Raw genomic sequence first — 12,409 nt, forward strand, 5'->3', positions numbered from 1 at the left:
CTGCACGTCTTGGTTGTGAAACAGAAGTATAAAGCCGCCAAACAGGGGAGTAGAGAACTCAGAAGGCGTGCAGCAACAGATCATGTTTTGTTCAAATATAATTGACTAGTACATCAAAATTCTTATTCACAGGACACATACTGTACGTCTACTTGCACAGCAGTAACGTTCCAGCTCATACTTTTCCAGAATTATCTAGCTCCAAAAGAACTCTCTACTAAACTTCTCTATGGCAGGTAGTTACAGAGTTACAGACTTAAGCTAATACAAAACAAAATAAAGAATAAACGAACCGTGATGACAATGCAGTGCGAACAGGCAACTAAACATAAACAATATCCCATAACCCACAGGTGAAAAAATGCTACTTAAGTATGATCCCCAATTAGAGACAACGATTACCAGCTGCCTCTAATTGGGAATCATACACAAACACCAACATAGGAAAATTTACCTAGAACCCCACATAGTAATTATAACCCCACAGGTAACTTTCACAAAGCTGTGAACGATCTGAGAGACAAGGCAAGAAGGGCATTCTATGCCATCAAAAGGAACATAAAATTCAACATACCAATTAGGATTTGGCTAAAAATACTTGAATCAGTCATAGAGTCCATAGCCCTTTATGGTTGTGAGGTCTGGGGTCTACTCACCAACCAAGATTTCACAAAATGGGACAAACACCAAATTGAGACTCTGCATGCAGAATTCTGCAAAAATAACCTCCGTGTACAACGTAGAACACCAAATAATGCATGCATAGCAGAATTTGGCCGATACCCGCTAATTATCAAAATCCAGAAAAGAGCCTTTAAATTCTACAACCACCTAAAAGGAAGTGATTCCCAAACCTTCCATAACAAAGCCATCACCTACAGAGAGATGAACCTGGAGAAGAGTCCCCTAAGCAAGCTGGTCCTGGGGCTCTGTTCACAAACACACCCCACAGAGCCCCAGGACAGCAGCACAATTAGACCAAAGCAAATCATGAGAAAACAAAAAGGAAATGCTATTTGGCCCTAAACAGAGAGTACATAGTGGCAGAATACCTGACCACTGTGACTGACCCAAACGTAAGGAAAGCTTTGACTATATACAGACTCAGTGAGCATAGCCTTGTGATTGAGAAAGGCCGCCGTAGGCAGACATGGCTCTCAAGAGAAGACAGGCTATGTGCTCACTGCCCACAAAATGAGGTGGAAACTGAGCTGCACTTCCTAACCTCCTGCCCAATGTATGACCATATTAGAGACATATTTCCCTCAGATTACACAGATCCACAAAGAATTCGAAAACAAACCCAATTTTGATTAACTCCCATATCTACTGGGTGAAATACCACAGTGTGGCATCACAGCAGCAAGATGTGTGACCTGTTACCAGAAGAAAAGGGCAACCAGTGAAGAACAAACACCATTGTAAATACAACCCATATGTATGCTAACTTATTTTCCCTTGTGTACTTTAACCATTTGTACATTGTTACAACACTGTATATATACATAATATGACAGTTGTAATGTCTTTATTGTTTTGAAACTTCTGTATGTGTAATGTTTACATTTTTATTGTTTATTTCACTTTTGTATATTATTTACCTCACAGACAGACAGACAGACAGACAGACAGACAGACAGACAGACAGACAGACAGACAGACAGACAGACAGACAGACAGACAGACAGACAGACAGACAGACAGACAGACAGACAGACAGACAGACAGACAGACAGACAGACAGACAGACAGACAGACAGACAGACAGACAGACAGACAGACAGACAGACAGACAGACAGACAGACAGACAGACAGACAGACAGACAGACACTACTATTAGTTTCCAAAAATGTAGAAGGGAATTACTTTGAAAATAAATTATTTACATTACTTCATGTATTCATTATATAGTGGTTTCCATCAGAATACTTAAAAAATATTTTGAAAATATGATTAATTCTGTCTCTGTTTTCTATTTAATTAAACTCAGAGGACAAAAAAATGTAAAAAGTTATGCACCCGAGCCACGAAAGGTCACGTACCTGAGCCTATCATTTATCAGACGATTCCCACACTGGCTACGTCTTTGGATTTGACTGCCAGCTTGCATGGCCTCATCTGATCTGATTTCATCAATATTTAACTGGCTGTAGTGCTTTTAGTGGATCTCAAAAGAAGAGCTGCGGGACTTGCCCTTGTTTCTGCACTTCGCATGCTGGCCATCAATATGTAACTTTATGGAATCACGTTCATGAGAAGGTAGCTGAATCATTATCTTTGTCTGCCAGGATCCAGGCATGGTAAGACCTGGCAAGGTGACAAGCTTTCAATAAGCAAAGAATATAATAGAAATAGAAAATATAATAGAAAATAAGTTACTTATTCATTTTATAATTGACCAGAAATCAAATAATTGTTAGACTTCGGTTCTTTATTACTTAGGTCAAATATATGATGTTTCTTATCGGCAGGATGTTAGACAAAAGAAAACAATTAGATTAGTTACAAAATTTCTGTAACTGTGTAGGTACGGTTGAAGAACAAATATCTTACTTTAGTGATCACAGAGAGTCAAAACACCTGTTTAATGTCCCATCCAAATGGCAGCACGCTACACAGGACAATGTCCCCAATCACTGCTCAGGGGCATTGGGAAAAATGTTTTAGACCAGAGAAAATAGTGCCTCCTATTGGCCCTTCTACAGCACTTCCAGCAGCATCTGGTCTCCCATCCAGGACCAACCCTGCTTTCCATCAGAAACTAACCAGCAGTGGGTTACAGGGCAGTATGCTGCAGGCTGAAAAGGTATGGTATTTGAATGCGTTCTGCACATGAAAACACTAGATTCACGTTTGACTTTGGGTCCGGCGCTTCCCATTGTGTCGTCCATTATTTCCAAGGCAATGTATAGAACGCTGGCGTTAATTCCTTACGTTCCATCAGTTGACACCTTACAATAAAACAAGCAGACATAGTCATTTAACAAGCTAGCTCTCTCAGAAAAGCACATGTTGTCCTGTCTGTTTGTTCTGATAGAAATGATGGTACTAATGTCATAGTATCCCAGACTTGTTTATGAATGTATTAACATGATCTTTCAAACTGTAAAACTTATAGACTATAATTTCTTGAATCTACAACAACCAGACAGACAATAATTTCTTGAATCTACAACAACCAGACAGACTATAATTTCTTGAATCTACAACATCCAGACAGACTATAATTTCACAAGCTACCTCTCTCAGAAAATGACATATTGTTCAGGTGATAGAAATGACAATAATCTGAGTTTAACCCAGACTTAAACTGTATGTTTACCACAGTATAATAGCACCATTCAGTTCTCTCTGATCTCTCCATGACAGCTCTAACCTTCCACAATGAGCTGGAAGAACTTGGTGGTGTCTCCATACTCTGTGGTTGTTGCCATGCAGTTGAAGAGTCCTGGGTGGAGGTCCCTTAGGGCCTTGGTGATGGTGAACTTGGCCTCTGCCCCATTGCCGACCAGCTCTAGGGCCTCCCGTCCAGCAGCTACGACACCGTCACAGGGGGTTTGGGGTAGATGGGACAGGACAGCACCATGTCACTGAACTCCTCCACTGTCACATTGTCTGTACCTGACAGATCTGTGAGGACAGCAGGAGGAGAGGAATATTATATTATGATAGGGATCAATAGGGCTCTCCAACTTAATTGAGTGTGTGCTAAGGCATAAACATATTTATCATGCTATGAATTCACTACCGTTCAAAGGTTTGGGATCACTTAGAAATGTCCTTGTTTTTGAAAGAAAAGCACATTTTTGTCCTTTAAAATAACATAAAATTGATCAGAAATACAGTGTAGACATTGTTAATGTTGTAAATGGCTATTGTGGCTGGAAATGAGATTTTCTTAAATGGATTTTTAATGGAATATCTACATAGGTACAGAGGCCCATTATCAGCAAACATCACTCCTGTGTTGCATTGACACGTTGTGTTAGCTAATCCAAGTGTATATTTTTAAAAGGCTAATTGATCATTAGAAAACCCTTTTGCAATTGTTAGCACAACTGAAAACTGTTGTTGTGAAGCAATAAAACTGGCCTTTTTAGACTAGTTGAGTATCTGGAGGATTAGCATGTGTGGGTTTAATTACAGGCTCAAAATATTCTGAAACTCGTCAGTCTATTCTTGTTCTGAGAAATGAAGGCTATTCCATGCGAGAAATTGCCAATAAACTGAAGATCTCGTAAAACGCTATGTACTACTCCCTTCACAGAACAACGCTAACTGTCTCTAACCAGAATAGAAAGAGGAGTGGATGGCCCCAGTGCACAACTGAGCAAGAGGACAAGTACATTAGAGTGTCTAGTTTGAGAAACAGACGCCTCACAAGTCCTCAACTGGCAGCTTCATTAAATAGTACCCTCAAAACACAAGTCTCAACGTCAGCAGTGAAGAGGCGACTCCGGGCTGCTGGCCTTCTAGGCAGAGTTGCTCTTTCCAGTGTCTGTGTTCTTTTGCCCATCTTAACCTTTTCTTATTATTGACCAGTCTGAGATATGGCTTTTCTTTGTAACTCTGCCTAGCCAGCATCCTGGAGTCACCTCTTCACTGTTGACGTTGAGACTGGTGTTTCAGAACAGTGAGTGAGTACAATTGGTGAGTACAATTGAGAAAGCACTCATGCTTAATTCCCTCATATTCTGATCCATGCTTCCTGAGAATGAGGACTCGGAGTATGATAGATGTCTGTCCATCAGTCCTCACAGTGGACAATCAGCATCACAGAGGCTTTGACGCTGGGGTCTCTCTTTTGCTGGCAGGTGAAGGTGACCTGGTGGTCGGCCTGGGACAAGTCCTGTACACACAGACTGCTGACTTTCACCCTGTTCCCCTCGCCTAGGTTAACCTGAAGAAGTCACAAGCCCAAACGTATGCATATGGTTTAATAACACGTTGCTACTATGTGTTAAGGAAAATAAACAGAAAGATGAAAAAACAAGCAACATTTCATGTGTTTGATTTCTTGTTCCAAGCACCCTTACATTTACATTACATTTAAGTCATTTAGCAGACGCTCTTATCCAGAGCGACTTACAAATTGGTGCATTCACCTTATGACATCCAGTGGAACAGTCACTTTACAATAGTGCATCTAAAACTTAAGGGGGGTGAGAGGGATTACTTATCCTATCCTAGGTATTCCTTAAAGAGGTGGGGTTTCAGGTGTCTCCGGAAGGTGGTGATTGACTCCGCTGTCCTGGCGTCGTGAGGGAGTTTGTTCCACCATTGGGGGGCCAGGGCAGCGAACAGTTTTGACTGGGCTGAGCGGGAGCTGTACTTCCTCAGTGGTAGGGAGGCGAGCAGGCCAGAGGTGGATGAACGCAGTGCCCTTGTTTGGGTGTAGGGCCTGATCAGAGCCTGGAGGTACTGAGGTGCCGTTCCCCTCACAGCTCCGTAGGCAAGCACCATGGTCTTGTAGCGGATGCGAGCTTCAACTGGAAGCCAGTGGAGAGAACGGAGGAGCGGGGTGACGTGAGAGAACTTGGGAAGGTTGAACACCAGACGGGCTGCAGCGTTCTGGATGAGTTGAAGGGGTTTAATGGCACAGGCAGGGAGCCCAGCCAACAGCGAGTTGCAGTAATCCAGACGGGAGATGACAAGTGCCTGGATTAGGACCTGCGCCGCTTCCTGTGTGAGGCAGGGTCGTACTCTGCGGATGTTGTAGAGCATGAACCTACAGGAACGGGCCACCGCCTTGATGTTGGTTGAGAACGACAGGGTGTTGTCCAGGATCACGCCAAGGTTCTTGGCGCTCTGGGAGGAGGACACAATGGAGTTGTCAACCGTGATGGCGAGATCATGGAACGGGCAGTCCTTCCCGGGAGGAAGAGCAGCTCCGTCTTGCCGAGGTTCAGCTTGAGGTGGTGATCCGTCATCCACACTGATATGTCTGCCAGACATGCAGAGATGCGATTCGCCACCTGGTCATCAGAAGGGGGAAAGGAGAAGATTAATTGTGTGTCGTCTGCATAGCAATGATAAGAGAGACCATGTGAGGTTATGACAGAGCCAAGTGACTTGGTGTATAGCGAGAATAGGAGAGGGCCAAGAACAGAGCCCTGGGGGACACCAGTGGTGAGAGCGCGTGGTGAGGAGACAGATTCTCGCCACGCCACCTGGTAGGAGCGTCCTGTCAGGTAGGACGCAATCCAAGCGTGGGCCGCGCCGGAGATGCCCAACTCGGAGAGGGTGGAGAGGAGGATCTGATGGTTCACAGTATCGAAGGCAGCCGATAGATCTAGAAGGATGAGAACAGAGGAGAGAGAGTTAGCTTTAGCAGTGCGGAGCGCCTCCGTGATACAGAGAAGAGCAGTCTCAGTTGAATGACTAGTCTTGAAACCTGACTGATTTGGATCAAGAAGGTCATTCAGAGAGAGATAGCGGGAGAGCTGGCCAAGGACGGCACGTTCAAGAGTTTTGGAGAGAAAAGAAAGAAGGGATACTGGTCTGTAATTGTTGACATCGGAGGGATCGAGTGTAGGTTTTTTCAGAAGGGGTGCAACTCTCGCTCTCTTGAAGACGGAAGGTCAGGGATGGTCTGCGGTCAGGGATGAGTTGATGAGCGAGGTGAGGTAAGGGAGAAGGTCTCCGGAAATGGTCTGGAGAAGAGAGGAGGGGATAGGGTCAAGCGGGCAGGTTGTTGGGCGGCCGGCCGTCACAAGACGCGAGATTTCATCTGGAGAGAGAGGGGAGAAAGAGGTCAGAGCACAGGGTAGGGCAGTGTGAGCAGAACCAGCGGTGTCGTTTGACTTAGCAAATGAGGATCGGATGTCGTCGACCTTCTTTTCAAAATGGTTGACGAAGTCATCTGCAGAGAGGGAGGAGGGGGGGAGGGGGAGGAGGATTCAGGAGGGAGGAGAAGGTGGCAAAGAGCTTCCTAGGGTTAGAGGCAGATGCTTGGAATTTAGCGTGGTAGAAAGTGGCTTTAGCAGCAGAGACAGAGGAGGAAAATGTAGAGAGGAGGGAGTGAAAGGATGCCAGGTCCGCAGGGAGGCGAGTTTTCCTCCATTTCCGCTCGGCTGCCCGGAGCCCTGTTCTGTGAGCTCGCAATGAGTCATCGAGCCACGGAGCGGGAGGGGAGGACCGAGCCGGCCTGGAGGATAGGGGACATAGAGAGTCAAGGGATGCAGAGAGGGAGGAGAGGAGGGTTGAGGAGGCAGAATCAGGAGATAGGTGGGAGAAGGTTTGAGCGGAGGGAAGAGATGATAGGATGGAAGAGGAGAGAGTAGCGGGGGAGAGAGAGCGAAGGTTGGGACGGCGCGATACCATCCGAGTAGGGGCCGTGTGGGAGGTGTTGGATGAGAGCGAGAGGGAAAAGGATACAAGGTAGTGGTCGGAGACTTGGAGGGGAGTTGCAATGAGGTTAGTGGAAGAACAGCATCTAGTAAAGATGAGGTCGAGCGTATTGCCTGCCTTGTGAGTAGGGGGAAGGTGAGAGGGTGAGGTCAAAAGAGGAGAGGAGTGGAAAGAAGGAGGCAGAGAGGAAAGAGTCAAAGGTAGACGTGGGGAGGTTGAAGTCGCCCAGAACTGTGAGAGGTGAGCCGTCCTCAGGAAAGGAGCTTATCAAGGCATCAAGCTCATTGATGAACTCTCCGAGGGAACCTGGAGGGCGATAAATGATAAGGATGTTAAGCTTGAAAGGGCTAGTAAACTGTGACAGCATGGAATTCAAAGGAGGCGATAGACAGATGGGTAAGGGGAGAAAGAGAGAATGACCACTTGGGAGAGATGAGGATCCCGGTGCCACCACCCCGCTGACCAGACGCTCTCGGGGTGTGCGAGAACACGTGGGCGGACGAAGAGAGAGCAGTAGGAGTAGCAGTGTTGTCTGTGGTGATCCATGTTTCCGTCAGTGCCAAGAAGTCGAGGGACTGGAGGGAGGCATAGGCTGAGATGAACTCTGCCTTGTTGACCGCAGATTGGCAGTTCCAGAGGCTACCGGAGACCTGGAACTCCACGTGGGTCGTGCGCGCTGGGACCACCAGAGTAGGGTGGCCGCGGCCACGCGGTGTGGAGCGTTTGTATGGTCTGTGCAGAGAGGAGAGAACAGGGATAAACAGACACATAGTTGACAGGCTACAGAAGAGGCTACGCTAATGCAAAGGAGATTGGAATGACAAGTGGACTACACGTCTCGAATGTTCAGAAAGTTAAGCTACGTAGCAAGAATCTTATTGACTAAAATGATTAAATGATACAGTACTGCTGAAGTAGGCCAGCTGGCAGTGGGTGCGTTGTTGACACTACACTAATCAAGTCATTCCGTTGAGTGTAATAGTTTCTGCAGTGTTGCTATTCGGGGGCTAGCTGGCTAGCTATGTCATGTTTTGTCATTAATTATCATGTCTTGTCCCTGTGCTTCCCCTTCTATTCGTTTCCCTCTGCTGGTCTTATTAGGTTCTTTCCCTCTTTCTATCCCTCTCTCTCCCCCTCCCTCTCTCACTCTCTCGCGCTCTCTTCTCTCTATCGTTCCGTTCCTGCTCCCAGCTGTTCCTATTCCCCTAATCATCATTTAGTCTTCCCACACCTGTTCCCGATCCTTTTCCCTGATTAGAGTCCCTATTTCTCTCCTTGTTTTCCGTACCTGCCCTGTCGGATCCTCATCTATAATTCACCGTGCTGTGTCTATGTTTTGCCCTGTCGTGTCGTGTTTCCCTCAGATGCTGCGTGGTGAGCAGGTGTCTGAGTCTGCTAGGTTCAAGTGCCTTCCCGAGGCAACCTGCAGTTCTCGATCAAGTCTCCTGTCTGTTCTCGTCTTTACGAGTAGTATTATGCTTTTTGTTTTGTAAAGTTTCTTACTGGATTAAAAACTCTGTTTTCGCCAAGTCGCTTTTGGGTCCTCATTCACCTGCATAACAGAAGGATCCGACCAAGGAATGGACCCAGCGACTACAGAGGCTCGTAACACTGCCGTCAAGATCCAAGGAGCCATGCTCGGCAGACACGAGCAGGAATTGTCTGCTGCTCGCCATGCCGTGGAGAACCTGGCCGCTCAGGTTTCCGACCTCTCTGGACAGTTCCAGAGTCTTCGTCTCGTGCCACCTGTTACTTCCTGGCCTGCCGAGCCTCCGGAACCTAGGGTTAATAACCCACCTTGCTACTCCGGGCAGCCCACGGAGTGCCGCTCCTTTCTCACCCAGTGTGATATTGTGTTCTCTCTCCAACCCAACACATACTCTAGAGAGAGAGCTCGGGTTGCTTACGTCATTTCACTCCTTACTGGCCGGGCCCGAGAGTGGGGCACAGCTATCTGGGAGGCAAGGGCTGATTGTTCTAACAATTACCAGAACTTTAAAGAGGAGATGATTCGGGTTTTTGACCGTTCAGTTTTTGGTGGGGAGGCTTCTAGGGCCCTGGCTTCCCTATGCCAAGGTGATCGATCCATAACGGATTACTCTATAGAGTTTCGTACTCTTGCTGCCTCTAGTGACTGGAACGAGCCGGCGCTGCTCGCTCGTTTTCTGGAGGGACTCCACACAGTGGTCAAAGATGAGATTCTCTCTCGGGAGGTTCCTTCCAGTGTGGACTCTTTGATTGCTCTCGCCATCCGCATAGAACGACGGGTAGATCTTCGTCACCAGGCTCGTGGAAGAGAGTTCGCATCAACGGTGTTTCCCTGCTCCGCATCGCAACCATCTCCCTCCTCTGGCTCTGAGACTGAGCCCATGCAGCTGGGAGGGATTCGCATCTCGACTAAGGAGAGGGAACGGAGGATCACCAACCGCCTGTGCCTCTATTGCGGATTTGATGGACATTTTGTTAATTCATGTCCAGTAAGAGGCCAGAGCCCATCAGTAAGCGGAGGGCTACTGGTGAGCGCTACTACTCAGGTCTCTTCATCTAGATCCTGTACTACTATGTCGGTCCATCTACGCTGGACCGGTTCGGGTGCTACATGCAGTGCCTTGATTGACTCTGGGGCTGAGGGTTGTTTCATGGACGAAGCATGGGTTCGGAAACATAACATTCCTTTCAGACAGTTAGACAAGCCTACGCCCATGTTTGCCTTAGATGGTAGTCATCTTCCCAGTATCAGATTTGAGACACTACCTTTAACTCTCACAGTATCTGGTAACCACAGTGAGACTATTTCTTTTTTGATTTTTCGTTCACCTTTCACACCTGTTGTTTTGGGTCATCCCTGGCTAGTATGTCATAATCCTTCTATTAATTGGTCTTGTAATTCTATCCTATCCTGGAACGTATCTTGTCATGTGAAGTGCTTAATGTCTGCCATCCCTCCCATTTCTTCTGTCCCCACTTCTCAGGAGGAACCTGGCGATTTGACAGGAGTGCCGGAGGAATATCATGATCTGCGCACGGTCTTCAGTCGGTCCCGAGCCAACTCCCTTCCTCCTCACCGGTCGTATGATTGTAGTATTGATCTCCTTCCGGGGACCACTCCTCCTCGGGGTAGACTATACTCTCTGTCGGCTCCCGAACGTAAGGCTCTCGAGGATTATTTATCTGTGTCTCTTGACGCCGGTACCATAGTGCCTTCTTCCTCTCCGGCCGGGGCGGGGTTCTTTTTGTTAAGAAGAAGGACGGTACTCTGCGCCCCTGCGTGGATTATCGAGGGCTGAATGACATAACGGTTAAGAATCGTTATCCGCTTCCCCTTATGTCATCAGCCTTCGAGATTCTGCAGGGAGCCAGGTGCTTTACTAAGTTGGACCTTCGTAACGCTTACCATCTCGTGCGCATCAGAGAGGGGGACGAGTGGAAAACGGCGTTTAACACTCCGTTAGGGCATTTTGAGTACCGGGTTCTGCCGTTTGGTCTCGCCAATGCGCCAGCTGTTTTTCAGGCATTAGTTAATGATGTTCTGAGAGACATGCTGAACATCTTTGTTTTTGTCTATCTTGACGATATCCTGATTTTTTCACCGTCACTCGAGATTCATGTTCAGCACGTTCGACGTGTTCTACAGCGCCTTTTAGAGAATTGTCTCTACGTAAAGGCTGAGAAGTGCTCTTTTCATGTCTCCTCCGTTACTTTTCTCGGTTCCGTTATTTCCGCTGAAGGCATTCAGATGGATTCCGCTAAGGTCCAAGCTGTCAGTGATTGGCCCGTTCCAAGGTCACGTGTCGAGTTGCAGCGCTTTTTAGGTTTCGCTAATTTCTATCGGCGTTTCATTCGTAATTTCGGTCAAGTTGCTGCCCCTCTCACAGCTCTTACTTCTGTCAAGACGTGTTTTAAGTGGTCCGGTTCCGCCCAGGGAGCTTTTGATCTTCTAAAAGAACGTTTTACGTCCGCTCCTATCCTCGTTACTCCTGACGTCACTAGACAATTCATTGTCGAGGTTGACGCTTCAGAGGTAGGCGTGGGAGCCATTCTATCCCAGCGCTTCCAGTCTGACGATAAGGTTCATCCTTGCGCTTATTTTTCTCATCGCCTGTCGCCATCTGAGCGCAACTATGATGTGGGTAACCGTGAACTGCTCGCCATCCGCTTAGCCCTAGGCGAATGGCGACAGTGGTTGGAGGGGGCGACCGTTCCTTTTGTCGTTTGGACAGACCATAAGAACCTTGAGTACATCCGTTCTGCCAAACGACTTAATGCCCGTCAAGCTCGTTGGGCGTTGTTTTTCGCTCGTTTCGAGTTTGTGATTTCTTACCGTCCGGGTAGCAAGAACACCAAGCCTGATGCCTTATCCCGTCTGTTTACTTCTTCTGTGGCTTCTACTGATCCCGAGGGGATTCTTCCTTATGGGCGTGTTGTCGGGTTGACAGTCTGGGGAATTGAAAGACAGGTTAAGCAAGCACTCACGCACACTGCGTCGCCGCGCGCTTGTCCTAGTAACCTCCTTTTCGTTCCTGTTTCCACTCGTCTGGCTGTTCTTCAGTGGGCTCACTCTGCCAAGTTAGCTGGTCATCCCGGTGTTCGAGGCACTCTTGCGTCTATTCGCCAGCGCTTTTGGTGGCCGACTCAGGAGCGTGACACGCGCCGTTTCGTGGCTGCTTGTTCGGACTGCGCGCAGACTAAGTCGGGTAACTCTCCTCCTGCCGGTCGTCTCAGACCGCTCCCCATTCCTTCTCGACCATGGTCTCACATCGCCCTAGACTTCATTACCGGTCTGCCTTTGTCTGCGGGGAAGACTGTGATTCTTACGGTTGTCGATAGGTTCTCTAAGGCGGCACATTTCATTCCCCTCGCTAAACTTCCTTCCGCTAAGGAGACGGCACAAATCATTATCGAGAATGTGTTCAGAATTCATGGCCTCCCGTTAGACGCCGTTTCAGACAGAGGCCCGCAATTCACGTCACAGTTTTGGAGGGAGTTCTGTCGTTTGATTGGTGCGTCCGTCAGTCTCTCTTCCGGGTTTCATCCCCAGTCTAACGGTCAAGCAGAGAG

The sequence above is a fragment of the Oncorhynchus gorbuscha genome, linkage group LG19 (genome assembly GCF_021184085.1).
Source record: "Oncorhynchus gorbuscha isolate QuinsamMale2020 ecotype Even-year linkage group LG19, OgorEven_v1.0, whole genome shotgun sequence".
In the NCBI taxonomy this organism is placed as follows: domain Eukaryota; kingdom Metazoa; phylum Chordata; class Actinopteri; order Salmoniformes; family Salmonidae; genus Oncorhynchus; species Oncorhynchus gorbuscha.